Source organism: Hordeum vulgare, chromosome 6H, assembly GCF_904849725.1.
Source record: "Hordeum vulgare subsp. vulgare chromosome 6H, MorexV3_pseudomolecules_assembly, whole genome shotgun sequence".
NCBI classification, from domain to species: Eukaryota; Viridiplantae; Streptophyta; class Magnoliopsida; order Poales; family Poaceae; genus Hordeum; species Hordeum vulgare.
In genome coordinates, this window is record NC_058523.1 from 428,562,680 (window position 1) to 428,575,566 (window position 12,887).

Below are 12,887 nucleotides of genomic sequence, written 5' to 3' on the forward strand. Positions count from 1 at the left end.
CATCGTCGAGCTGTACGTGTGCTGAATGCGGAGGTGCCGTCCGTTCGGCACTAGATCGTGGGACTGATCGCGGGACGGTTCGCGGGGCGGATCGAGGGACGTGAGGACGTTCCACTACATCAACCGCGTTCACTAACGCTTCTGCTGTACGGTCTACAAGGGTACATAGATCACACATCCCCTCTTGTAGATGGACATCACCATGATAGGTCTTCGTGCGCGTAGGAAAATTTTTGTTTCCCATGCGACGTTCCCCAACACGTACTGCTTCATGATTGTTTTGATTGAAGTGTTGACGTCTGAAACTCATTATTATTGCTTGCTAGTTGATTATGCCATTGATATGAGTTTATCGTGAGACGTAGATGTCATTTGCTTATGTGGTTAGCTTGTGATCTTGCTGAAATTCTGGATATGAGTTAGACATAGTTGCAACAACAAGATCAAACAGAGTTCGTAAAAGTTTTTCTTTTGTCTCTTTCAGTTTGCCAACTGAATTGCTTGAGGACAAGCAAGGTTTTAAGCTTGGGGGAGTTGATACGTCTCCGTCGTATCTACTTTTCCAAACTCTTCTACCCTTGTTTTGGACTCTAATTTGCATGATTTGAATGGAACTAACCTGGACTAACGCTGTTTTCAGCAGAATTGCCATGGTGTTGTTTTTGCGCATAATTAGAAGTTCTCGGAATGACCTAAAAATTTACGGAGAATTTTTGTGGAATATATAAAAAATACTGGCTCAAGAATCAACGAAGGAAGTGGAGCGTGGAGCCCACAAGCCTACCAGACGCGCCCCCCTAGCCGCGCCTGGCAGGCTTCTAGGGCCCACAAAACTCCACCGCCTCCAATCTCAGGTCTATTTAGTCCCTTCCGTCCGGGAAAAAAAATCAAGGAGAATAGTTCATCGCGTTTTACGACACGGAGGCGCCGCCACCTCCTGTTCTTCATCTGGATGGCAGATCTGGAGTCTGTTCTGGGCTCCGGAGAGGGGAGATCGTCGCCATCGTCATCACCAACCTTCCTTCATTACCAAGTCCATGATGCTCTTCACCATTCGTGAGTAATATCATCGTAGGCTTGTTGGACGGTGATGGGTTGGATGAGATCTATCATGTAATCGAGTTCGTTTTGACGTGGATCGATCCCTAGTATCCACTATGTTCTGAGATTGATGTTGCTACTACTTTGGCATGCTTAATGCTTGTCACTAGGGCCCGAGTGCCATGATTTCAGATCTGAACCTATTATGTTGTCGCCAATATAGGTGTGTTCTTGATCCTATCTTGCAAGTTGTAGTCACCTACTATGTGTTATGACCCGGCAATCCCGGAGTGACAATAGCCGGAACCACTCTCGGAGATGACCATAGTATGAGGAGTTCATGTATTCACCAAGTGTTAATGCGTTGGTCCGGTTCTTTATTAAAAGGAGAACCTAATATCCCATAGTTTCCATTAGGATGCCATTGCCACGGGAGGTATGGACAATAGATGTCATGCAAGTTCTTTTCCCTAAGCACGTATGACTACATACGTAATACATGCCTACATTACATTGACGAACTCGAGCTAGTTACTTATATCTCCGTGTTATAACTGTTGCATGATGAATAGCATCTGGTATAATCATCCATCACCGATCCAATGCCTACAAGTCTTTTCCTACTGGTCCTTGCTACGTTACTTTGCCGCTACTGCTGTCACTTCTCCTACTGTTACTCTGTTGCTACTGCTGTTACTTTGCCGCTACTGCTGTCACTTTGCTCCTACTGGTTACTGTTGCTACTGCTTCTATCACACTACCTTGCTACTGATACTTTGCTGCAGATACTAAATCTTTCAGGTGTGGTTGAATTGACAACTCAACTGCTAATACTTGAGAATATTCTTTGGCTTCCCCTTGAGTCGAATCAATAAATTTGGGTTGAATACTCTACCCTCAAAAACTGTTGCGATCCCCTATACTTGTGGGTTATCAATGCTCATCCTGTAGCAGAAGATATGAAGAATAGGAAGGTTGCCTGACTAAGAAAGTGGAGAGCTGCTGATCCATATGCTGTCAAAAGAAGAACTGTTGTTGATCCAAGGTTTCACACAAGGAACAACAAGATTTTTATGAGACTGTCTTGTATGACGAGAGTCCTGCTGTCAGTGATATGAGGTATGTCGACTGGGCATACATCAAGTAGAATGATAAGTTCTTTCCACATGTTCAAGAGAACTTCAGGCTAGTTGACATAGAAGATTTTTTTGGGAAGGAGCTGACCCCATGGAATGACGAGATGATCATGCAATTCTATGCAACAGTTCATTTCTATGACGACTCTTTAGTCTAGATGACCGATGGACACACGTACGGCGCTACAATTGCTGAATGGGATGCTATCATTGGTGTTCCCAAGCAGGAAGAAGCAGATGTAGATGTGTATGCAGATGGTAAGCAGAATCACAACTCCATGGCCAATATGTACAAGACCATTCCACATCAGTATTTGGCCAGTCACAAGTTTGGTTCAGTATATTTTCTACAAGCTGGTATTCCCACGACAAACACTATACCGCGATACACTCCCATGCCTAAGTCAGGAGATGAGAAGATGATCAGAGGATATTCAATCAACCTGCTGCACCTACTTGATACCCATACCTGATTTAGAGTGATGGACTTGATAGTTGAGACTATTCGAAGGACTGCCGTGGATCAGAAGAGATCCTGTGGATATGCACCTTATATTCAGATGCTCATCAATGCCAAGCTAGGCAAGCATGCATATCAACTTGATCGTCCCCATCTACCTCTTCAGCCAAAATTTGAAGACAATGAGTTTGTGATGGATCACAATGATCCCAACTCAGCTGCAACAAGAATGGCAGCAGAGGCTGAAGTTGCTAGAAATAGGCCACCTCCAGTTCCACAGCTTAGAACTCAAGCTAAGCAAATGGCATTTCTAGTGAGCATAGTTCAAGACATGGAGTAGAACATCCAGGAGATTATGCAAAATCAGACGAGCCTTGAGAGAGCTGTGGAGACAAAATTCCACAACATGTATATGAAGGTAACTGAGTTGACCACCATTGTTAGACAGCTTCAACATGAAGTTGACTCTGTGGGGATTCCACGCTCAGAGGATGAAGATGAAGATGATGATGATGAAGAGGATGAGTCTCCTCCTCCCACTACCACTAGGTTCAGCACCCAGCCTCGGTCACTTGTTGTTCCTTCTTCGGAGACAAGACAGACATCTTCAGCACAAGCTTCAGCACCTTCAGCACCAGGTCCAGCTCAAGCTCCTTCAGTATCAACTCCACCAGCTCCAGAGACGTCCGCAGAAGCCTTTGCCGACGTTGTCTTATCGACTCCATCATCAACTGCCCAGAGATATGAGTAGTTCTATACTTTTGAACTTTTTGGTAACTTGTTGCCAAAGGGGGAGAAATGTATAGATCATATACTTCATGTGAGAGAGGGCTTTTGACTTTATTTGATCTCGTTTGATTTTAATAACATTGATTTTTGGATGACTTTATCCTCTTTGTGTGATTGATCATACGCTTTATCCTGTGTGATGCTACGATATCATCTTTTAGCTATCCTTGCGATGATCACTCACTTATCTTGTTGGTGTCATGTGCATTACTTTTATTTTTACGCACAACCAAGATGTATGTTACATGGAAGAGTAACCCATGATCCTAATCAATTGTGCATTTTCTTTCAAACACAAATTTTAAATAATGCACAAATTTAGGGGGAGCTCTTGCTTTTCACATACTCCTCAAAGCGTCGATGCTAATCATTGATTATATCTTCTGTCGAATCTTTGATCTATATGTTGTCAACAATTACGAAAAAGGGGGAGAATGAAAGCACAATTGCTCCCTAGGGTGGTCCTGACAATTGATCACAACTTATGCATCATTGGACTAATGTATTTTTCCAAGTATATTTCAGAAAAGTTCAAAAGATGTTATGGCTTAAGGTTTATGTGGAGATACCCCTCGATACAAGAAAGGAATAATATTGACTCAAGCTTCAAGCTAGAAGGTGATACGTACATTTTGCATCATGCTTTCATGTTGATATTTATTGCTTTTTGGGCTGCTATATTACTTGTGGTACCATATTTATTCCTTTTCTCTCTTATTTTGCAAGGTTTATTTGAAGAGGGAGAATTCAGGTAGCTGGAATTCTGGACTGGAAAAGGAGAAAATCCTAGTCCACTATTCTGCACATCTCCAAATGCCCTGAAAACTTACGTGGATTTTTTCTGGAATATATTAAAAATAATGGGCGAAAGAACTACGAGAGGGGGGCCACCAGGGTCCCACAAGCCCCCACTCCGCCACCACCCCCCTAGTGGTGGTGGGAAAGCTTGTGGGCTGCCTGAAGGTCCACTAGCCCCCCTCTTTTGCTATATGAAGCATCATGGTCTGGAAAAAATCAATCGGGAGCTTTTTCATGGTTTCGCCGTCGCCACGAGGCGGAACTTGAGAAGATCCAATCTAGGGCTCCGGCAGGACGATCCTGCCGGGGAAACTTCCCTCCCGGAGGGGGAAATCATCGCCATCGTCATCACCACCACTCCTCTCGTCGGAGGGGAGGCATATTCATCAACATCTTCATCAGCACCATCTCCTCTCCAATCCCTAGTTCATCTGTTGTAACCAATCTTCGTCTCGCAACTCCGATTGGTACTTGTAAGGTTGCTAGTAGTGTTGATTACTCTTTATAGTTGATGCTAGTTGGATTATTTGGTGGAAGAGTTTATGTTTAGATCCTTGATGCTATTCATTACACCTCTGGTCATGATTATGATTATGTCTTGTGAGTAGTTACTTTTGTTCCTGAGGACATGGGATAAGTCATGCTGATAATAGTCATGTGAATTTGATATTCGTTCGGTATTTTGATATGATGTATGTTGTCTTTTCCTCTAGTGGTGTTATGTGAACGTCGACTACATAACACTTCACCATATTTGGGCCTAGAGGAAGGCATTGGGGAGTAGTAAGTAGATGATGGGTTGCTGGACTGACAGAAGCTTAAACCCCAGTCTATGCGTTGCTTCGTGAGGGGCTGATTTGGATCCACTAGTTTAATGCTATGGTTAGACTTTGTCTTAATTCTTCTTTTGTAGTTGCCGATGCTTGCGAGAGAGGTTAAGCATAAGTGGGATGCTTGTCCAAGTAAGGTCAGTACCCGAGTGCCGGTCCACCGACATATCAAACTATCAAAGTAACGAACGCGAATCATATGAACATGATGAAACTAGCATGACATAAATTCCCGTGTGTCCTCGGGAGCATTTTTCCTCCTATAAGACTTTGTTCAGGCTTGTCCCTTCCTACAAAAGGGATTGGGCCACTTGCTGCACCATTTCTACTACTTGTTACTTGTTACTCTTTGCTTGCTACGTTTCACCTCGCTACACAATCACTTGTTACCGCTACTTTCAGTGCTTGCAGTTATTACCTTGCTGAAATCCGTTTATCAGAGCCTTCTGCTCCTCGTTGGGTTCGACACTCTTACTTATCGAAAGGATTACGATTGATCCCCTATAGTTGTGGGTCATCAAGACTCTTTTCTGGCGCCGTTGTCGGGGAGTAAAGCGCCTTTGGTAAGTGGATATTGGTAAGGAAACAATTATATACTGTGCTGAAATTTATTGTCACTTGTCACTATGGAAACTTTTCATTTGAGGAGTTTGTTCGGGGTATCTTCACCATGAACGGAAGCACGAGGAGTTCCTCCTCAACCTGAGGTACCTATTGAAAATATCTTTTATGAAATTCGTTTGGGTATGCTTGAGAAACTGCTGGCTAATCCTTTCACAAGAGATGGATCTTCACATCCAGACTTGCATCTAATCTATGTAGATGAAGTTTGTGGTTTATTTAAGCTTGCAGGTTTTCCCGAGGATGAGGTAAAGAAGAAAGTCTTTCCTTTATCTTTGAAGGATAAGGCGTTGACATGGTATAGGCTATGTGATGATGCTGGATCATGGGGCTACAATCGGTTGAAATTGGAATTTCATCAAAAGTTCTATCCTATGCATTTAGTACATTGTGATCGGAACTTTATTTATAACTTTTGGCCTCGTGACAGGGAAAGCATAGCTCAAGCTTGGGGGAGGCTTAAATCAATGCTATATTCATGCCCAATCATGAGCTCTCGAGAGAAATCATCACTCAAAACTTTTATGCTCGACTTTCTCATGAAGATCGTACCATGCTTGACACTTCTTGTGCTGGTTCTTTTATGAAGAAGGATATTGATCACAAGTGGAATTTATTGGAGAGAATCAAATGCAACTCTGAAGATTGGGAGCTGGAGGAAGGTAAGGAGTCAGGTATGAATTTCCAGTTTGATTGCGTTAAATCTTTTGTTGAGACAAATACTTCTAGAGATTTTAGCGCTAAGTATGGACTTGACTCTGAGATAGTAGCTTCTCTATGTGAATCTTTTGCTGCTCATGTTGATCTTCCCAAAGAGAAGTGGTTTAAATATCATCCTCCTGTAGAAAGCAACATAGCCAAAACCAATCTAGTTGAGGAGAAAATTATAGCTTTTAGTGATCCTGTTGTTCCTTGTGCTTACACTGAAAAACCACCATACCCTGCTAGGATAAAAGATTATTCTAAAGCTCCAACTGTGATACGTAGGGGTTACATTAGACCACTTGCACCTCCTGAGGAGATTAGAGTTGAACCTAGTGTTGCTATTATCAAAGATCTCTTAGCCGAAGACATAGATGGGCATGTTATCAAATTCTGTGAGGACTCCGCTAGAATTGCTAAACCTCACGTGAAAGACAAGCACGGACCTGTAGTTGGCCTGCCCGTTGTTTCTGTTAAGATAGGAGATCACTGTTACCATGGTTTATGTGATATGGGAGCTAGTGTTAGTGCAATACCCCGTTCTCTATATGATGAAATCAAAGATGAGATTGCAACTGCTGAGTTAGAACCCATTGATGTCACTATTACGCTAGACAATATGATGAAATCAAAGATGAGTTGGCCTGCCCGTTGTTTCTGGTAAGACGAAGTATCCTACTGATTTCCTCGTCCTTGGTACTGCACAATATAGCTTTTGTCCCCTCATATTTGGTAGACCCTTTCTCAACACTGTCAATGCTCACATTGATTGCATTAAGCAGACTGTCACAGTAAGTTTCGAGGGTGTGTCTCATGAATTTAACTTCTCCAAGTTTGGAAGACATACCCATGAAAGAGAGTCGTCTGGTAGGGATGAAATCATTGCTCTTGCCTCTATTGCGGTACCTCCTACGGATCCTTTAGAGCAATATCTGCTGGAGCATGAAAATGATATGCATATGGAGGAGAGAGATGAGATAGATAGAATTGTCTTAGAACAACATCCTATTCTCAAGAATAATATGCCTGTTGAACTGCTTGAGGATCCTCCCCCACCAAAGGGTGATCCTGTGTTCGAGCTTAAACAGTTGCTTGATACTCTTAAGTACGCCTATCTTGATGAGAAGGAGCTATATCCTATCATTGTTAGTGCTCTCCTCTGAGAGCGCAAAGAGAAGAAGTTACTAAAAACTCTGAGGAAGCACCGCGCTGCTATTGGATATACTCTTGATGATCTTAATGGTACTAGCCCTACTCTATGTCAGCACAAGATTAAAACCGATCCTGACTTTAAACCAGTTGCTCATCATCAAAGGAGATTAAATCCTAAGATGAAAGAGGTCGTTAGAAAAGAAATATTAAAGCTTCTGGAAGCAGGAATAATTTATCCTGTTGCTCATAGTGATTGGGTAAGTCCAGTACATTGTGTACCTAAGAAGGGAGGTATCACCGTTGTTCCTAATGATAAGGATGAACTAATCCCACAAAGGATTATTACCGGCTATAGAATGGTGATAGACTTCCGGAAACTGAGCAAGGCAACCAGGAAAGATCATTATCCTTTGCCGTTCATCGACCAAATGCTAGAAAGGCTATCAAAACACACACACTTCTGCTTTCTAGACGGTTATTCAGGTTTCTCGCAAATACCTGTTGCACAATCTGATCAAGAGAAAACCACTTTCACCTGCCCTTTCGGTACCTTTGCCTATAGACTTATGCCTTTTGGCTTATGTAATGCACCTGCCACCTTCCAAAGATGTATGATGGCTATATTCTGTGACTTTTGTGAAAAGATTGTCGAGGTTTTCATGGATGACTCCTCCGTTTACGGGTCTTCCTTTGATGATTGCCTCAGCAACCTTGATCGAGTCTTACAGAGATGCGAAGAAACCAACCTCGTCTTGAATTGGGAGAAGTGCCACTTTATGGTTAATGAAGGTATAGTCTTAGGACACAAAATCTCTGAAAGAAGCATTGAAGTTGATAAGGCTAAGGTTGATGCAATTGAGAAAATGCCTTGCCCCATAGATATCAGAGGTATACAAAGTTTTCTAGGTCATGCTGGTTTCTATAGAAGGTTCATTAAAGACTTCTCTAAGATTTCTAGGCCTCTTACAAACCTCTTGCAGAAGGATGTTCCTTTTGTTTTTGATGAGGATTGTGAGGAAGCCTTTGAAATACTTAAGAAGGCTTTGATAACCGCACCTATTGTTCAACCACTTGACTGGAACTTGCCCTTTGAAATCATGTGTGACGCTAGTGATTATGCTGTTGGTGCTGTTCTAGGACAAAGAGTTGACAAGAAGTTGAATGTCATTCACTACGCTAGTAAAACTCTAGACAGTGCCCAAAGAAACTATGCCACTACGGAGAAGGAATTTTTAGGAGTCGTGTTTGCATGTGAGAAGTTCATATCTTACATAGTTGACTCCAAAGTCACTATTCACTCCGATCATGCTGCTATTAAGTACCTTATGCAGAAGAAGGACGCTAAGCCTAGGCTGATCAGATGGGTTCTCCTGCTACAGGAATTTGATTTGCACGTCGTTGACCGAAAAGGTGCTGATAACCCTATAGCAGATAACTTGTCTAGGCTAGAGAATGTCCTTGATGACCCACTACCTATTGATGACAGCTTTCCTAATGAGCAATTAAATGTCATTCGCACTTCACTTAGTGCACCGTGCTATGCTGATTATGCAAACTATATCGTAGCCAAATACATACCACCTAGTTTCACCTATCAACAAAAGAAGAAATTCTTCTTTGATTTGAGACACTACTTTTGGGATGATCCTCACCTTTATAAGGAAGGAGTAGATGGTGTTATTAGATGTTGTGTGCGTGAACATGAACAGGGACAGATCCTGCAGAAGTGTCATTCCGAAGCCTACGGAGGACACCACGCTGGAGATAGAACTGCCCACAAGGTATTGTAATCAGGTTTCTATTGGCCCACTCTCTTCAAGGATGCCCGTAAGTTTGTCTTGTCTTGTGATGAATGCCAAAGGATAGGGAACATCAGTAAGCGTCAAGAGATGCCTATGAACTATTCACTTGTCATTGAACCATTTGATGTCTGGGGCTTTGATTATATGGGACCCTTCCCGAGTTCCAGTGGGTACACTCAAATCTTAGTTGATGTAGATTACGTTACTAAGTGGGTAGAATCTACCCCCACTAAAAATGCTGATCACCACACCTCTATTAAGATGCTTAAAGAAGTCATATTCCCAAGATTTGGAGTCCCTAGATACTTGATGACTGATGGCGGTTTACACTTCATTCATGGTGTTTTCCGCAAGATGCTATTAAGTATGATGTCAACCATAGAGTTGCATCTCCTTATCATCCTCGGTTTAGTGTTCAAGTTGAGTTGAGTAATAGGGAGATCAAGTTGATCTTACAAAAGACCGTCAATAGATCTTGAAAGAATTGGTCAAGCAAACTTTATGCACTATGGGCTTATAGGACTGCTTATAAGAATCCCATAGGCATGTCACCGTATAAAATGGTTTACGGTAAGGCCTGTCATTTACCTCTTGAGCTGGAACACAAAGCTTATTGGGCAATCAAAGAGCTCAACTTTGATGTCAAACTTGCCGGTGAGAAGCAGATGTTTGATATCAGCTCGTTAGATGAATGGAGAGCCCAGGCATATGAGAATGCCAGGTTGTTCAAGGAAAAGGTTAAGAGATGGCACGACAAACGAATACAGAAACGAGAGTTCAATGTAGGTGATTATGTCTTGCTATACAATTCTCGTTTGAGATTCTTTGCAGCCAAGTTTCTCTCTAAATGGGAAGGTCCCTATGTTGTCGAGGAAGTATATCGTTCCGGTGCCATCAAAATCAATAACACGGAACACAATTTTCCTAGAGTGGTAAATGGGCAAAGAATCAAGCATTACATCTCTCCATAAATGTTGAGACCAATATCGTCAATGTCATAACTCCAGAGGAGTACATAAGGGATGTTTATCAACCTCTTTCAGACCTTAAAAACGAAGTGTATCTGTTTCGGCAAGAAATTGGACTCCGATACTTTTCCAATAGGAAATCTCCTCAGTTTTGGAATTTTTGAAAAATTAGAAAAATAAAAAGGAGTCCGGAGAGCAAATGAGGCAGCCACAAGGGCCCACTCCGCCACCACCCCCTGGTGGCGATGGGCAAGCTTGTGGGCACCTCGTGTGCCTCCCGGACTCCGTTTTCTTGCGGAGGACTCCTTCTGGCCCAGAAAAAATAATAATATAGTCGCCCGAAGATTTTAATCTCCGTATCGCGTAGTTTTCCTCTGTTTTCATTTCGAGCTTGTTTCTGCCGCAGATCTAGATCATCATGACTTCCCCTAACGCTCCTAAGGACAAGATCTTCGAGAAGGTCATCAATCCCTACCTCACGAAAGTGCTGAAACACCCTCAAACTATCAAGATGAGCGAGGGGATGTTCCACATCCGTGATGTTGAGGGGCCTAAGAAGACTAGAAGCATGGAGACGAGGCTCGAAGCAATGGAGCAACAAGTCTTCAAGTGACAAGGGATGGTGGAGCGTGGACTCAACGCCAACCACATGATGATCACGGAGTTCACTAGCAATCACAAGATGGATGCCATTGATATTGGGAAACACCTCTCGAGGCTCTACGATAGGGTTGACCAACTTCAGGGCCAGATCTATGACCTGTAGAATCAAAACTATGAGTATCAGTACATATTTAAATCAATAAGGTTGGCTGTAGATTTGAGGATTCCGGCGACTCGTTCATCTTGCCATGATGGAGTACCTATGCCTTGGAAGATGTAGGATCAGACTACCCCAACAACACCACCATCACCACCAAAGGAAGACAACTAAACATTGGTATGGGCAATTCCCTTGGCTTCTGCCAAGCTTGGGGGAGTTGCCCTGGTATCGTATCACCTTTATATCTTTTGCTTTTACCTTTGTTTTAGTTCTTTCCTTTTCAGTTTTTATTTCTTCTTTTAGAGGAATAAGTCTTTAGTTTTTAGTTTGAGTCTTTTGCTTTTGTCTCTCCCCCGATGTATTCGAGCTTACGAGCTATATAATAAAGAGTGTCTTAGTCAAGGGCTTTGCTTTGTGCCATGATCAAAAGTATGAAAAGAACGATAGCATGAAAGATCATGAAACGATCTTATGGAAAGTGATAACTTCACTTAGGACACGAAAATTGATTGAAACTTGTTGAGAATAAATCAACATAGACCTCAGTCATTGTTGCAATTAATAAGAAGTAATAAGGAAAGAGAGGTTCACATATAAATATATCATCTTAGACACTTTTTACAATTGTGAGCACTCACCAAACTATTACATGCCTAGGAGTAGATGTTGGACAAGGAAGACAACATAATGAATTGTGTTTGCTTGGTTCCAAACAATGTTATATGATTAGAGATCCCTTAGCATGTGACGATTGCTTCCACCTCATATTAGCCAAAACTCCCGCACCAAGTAGAGATACTACTTGTGCATCCATAAACCTCCAACCCAGTTTTGCCATGAGAGTCCACCATACCTACTTATGGATTGAATAAGATCCTTCAAGTAAGATGTCATCGGTGCAAGCAATAAAAAGTGCACTTTAATATGTATGATCTATTAGTGTGTGGAAAATAAGCTTTGTACGAACCTGTGATGAGGAAGACATAAAAGCGGCAGACTGCATAATAAAGTTCTTTGTGACAGGAGGCAATATAAAGTGACGTTCCTCCGCACTAATAGGACAAGCATTCAAACCTCAAAAGCGCATGACAACCTCGGCTTCCCTCTGCGAAGGGCCTATCTTGTACCTTTACTTTTTGCCCTTGAAAGAGTCATGGTGACCATCACCAATTCCCTTTTTTTGCCTTTGTCTTGGCTACCGTCACATGCTTGGGAAAGATCTATATTCATATATCAACTTGGAGTTGAGTACTTATGCTTTATTGTTGTTGACTTTACCCTTGAGGTAAACCGTTGGGAGGCAAAACTATAAGCCCCTATCTTCCTTTGTGTCCAGCTGAAACTTTGACACCATGAGTACCACGTGAGTTGTAACAATTGTGGAAAACGAAAGAGATGATTGAGTATGTGGGTTTGCCTTACAAGCTCTTATTTGACTCTTTCTGATGTTGTGATAAATTGCAATTGCTTCAATGACTATGGATTATTGTTGGTTACTTCTCGGTAAGGTTTTTTGCTTCATGCTTTGCTTTGTGAAGGAATTGCTACTTTCCCATAAGAACCTCTATGATATATTGCTGTTCTATGTGTGATCATGATGCACTCATGTCCGTATTATGTTTTATCGACACCTTCGTCCCTCAACATGTGGACATGTTTATGGAACTTGGTTTTCGCTTGAGGACAAGCGAGGTCTAAGCTTGGGGGAGTTGATACGTCCATTTTGCATCATGATTTCATGTTGATATTTATTGCTTTTTGGGCTGTTATATTACTTGTGGTACCATATTTATGCCTTTTCTCTCTTATTTTGCAAGGTTTATTT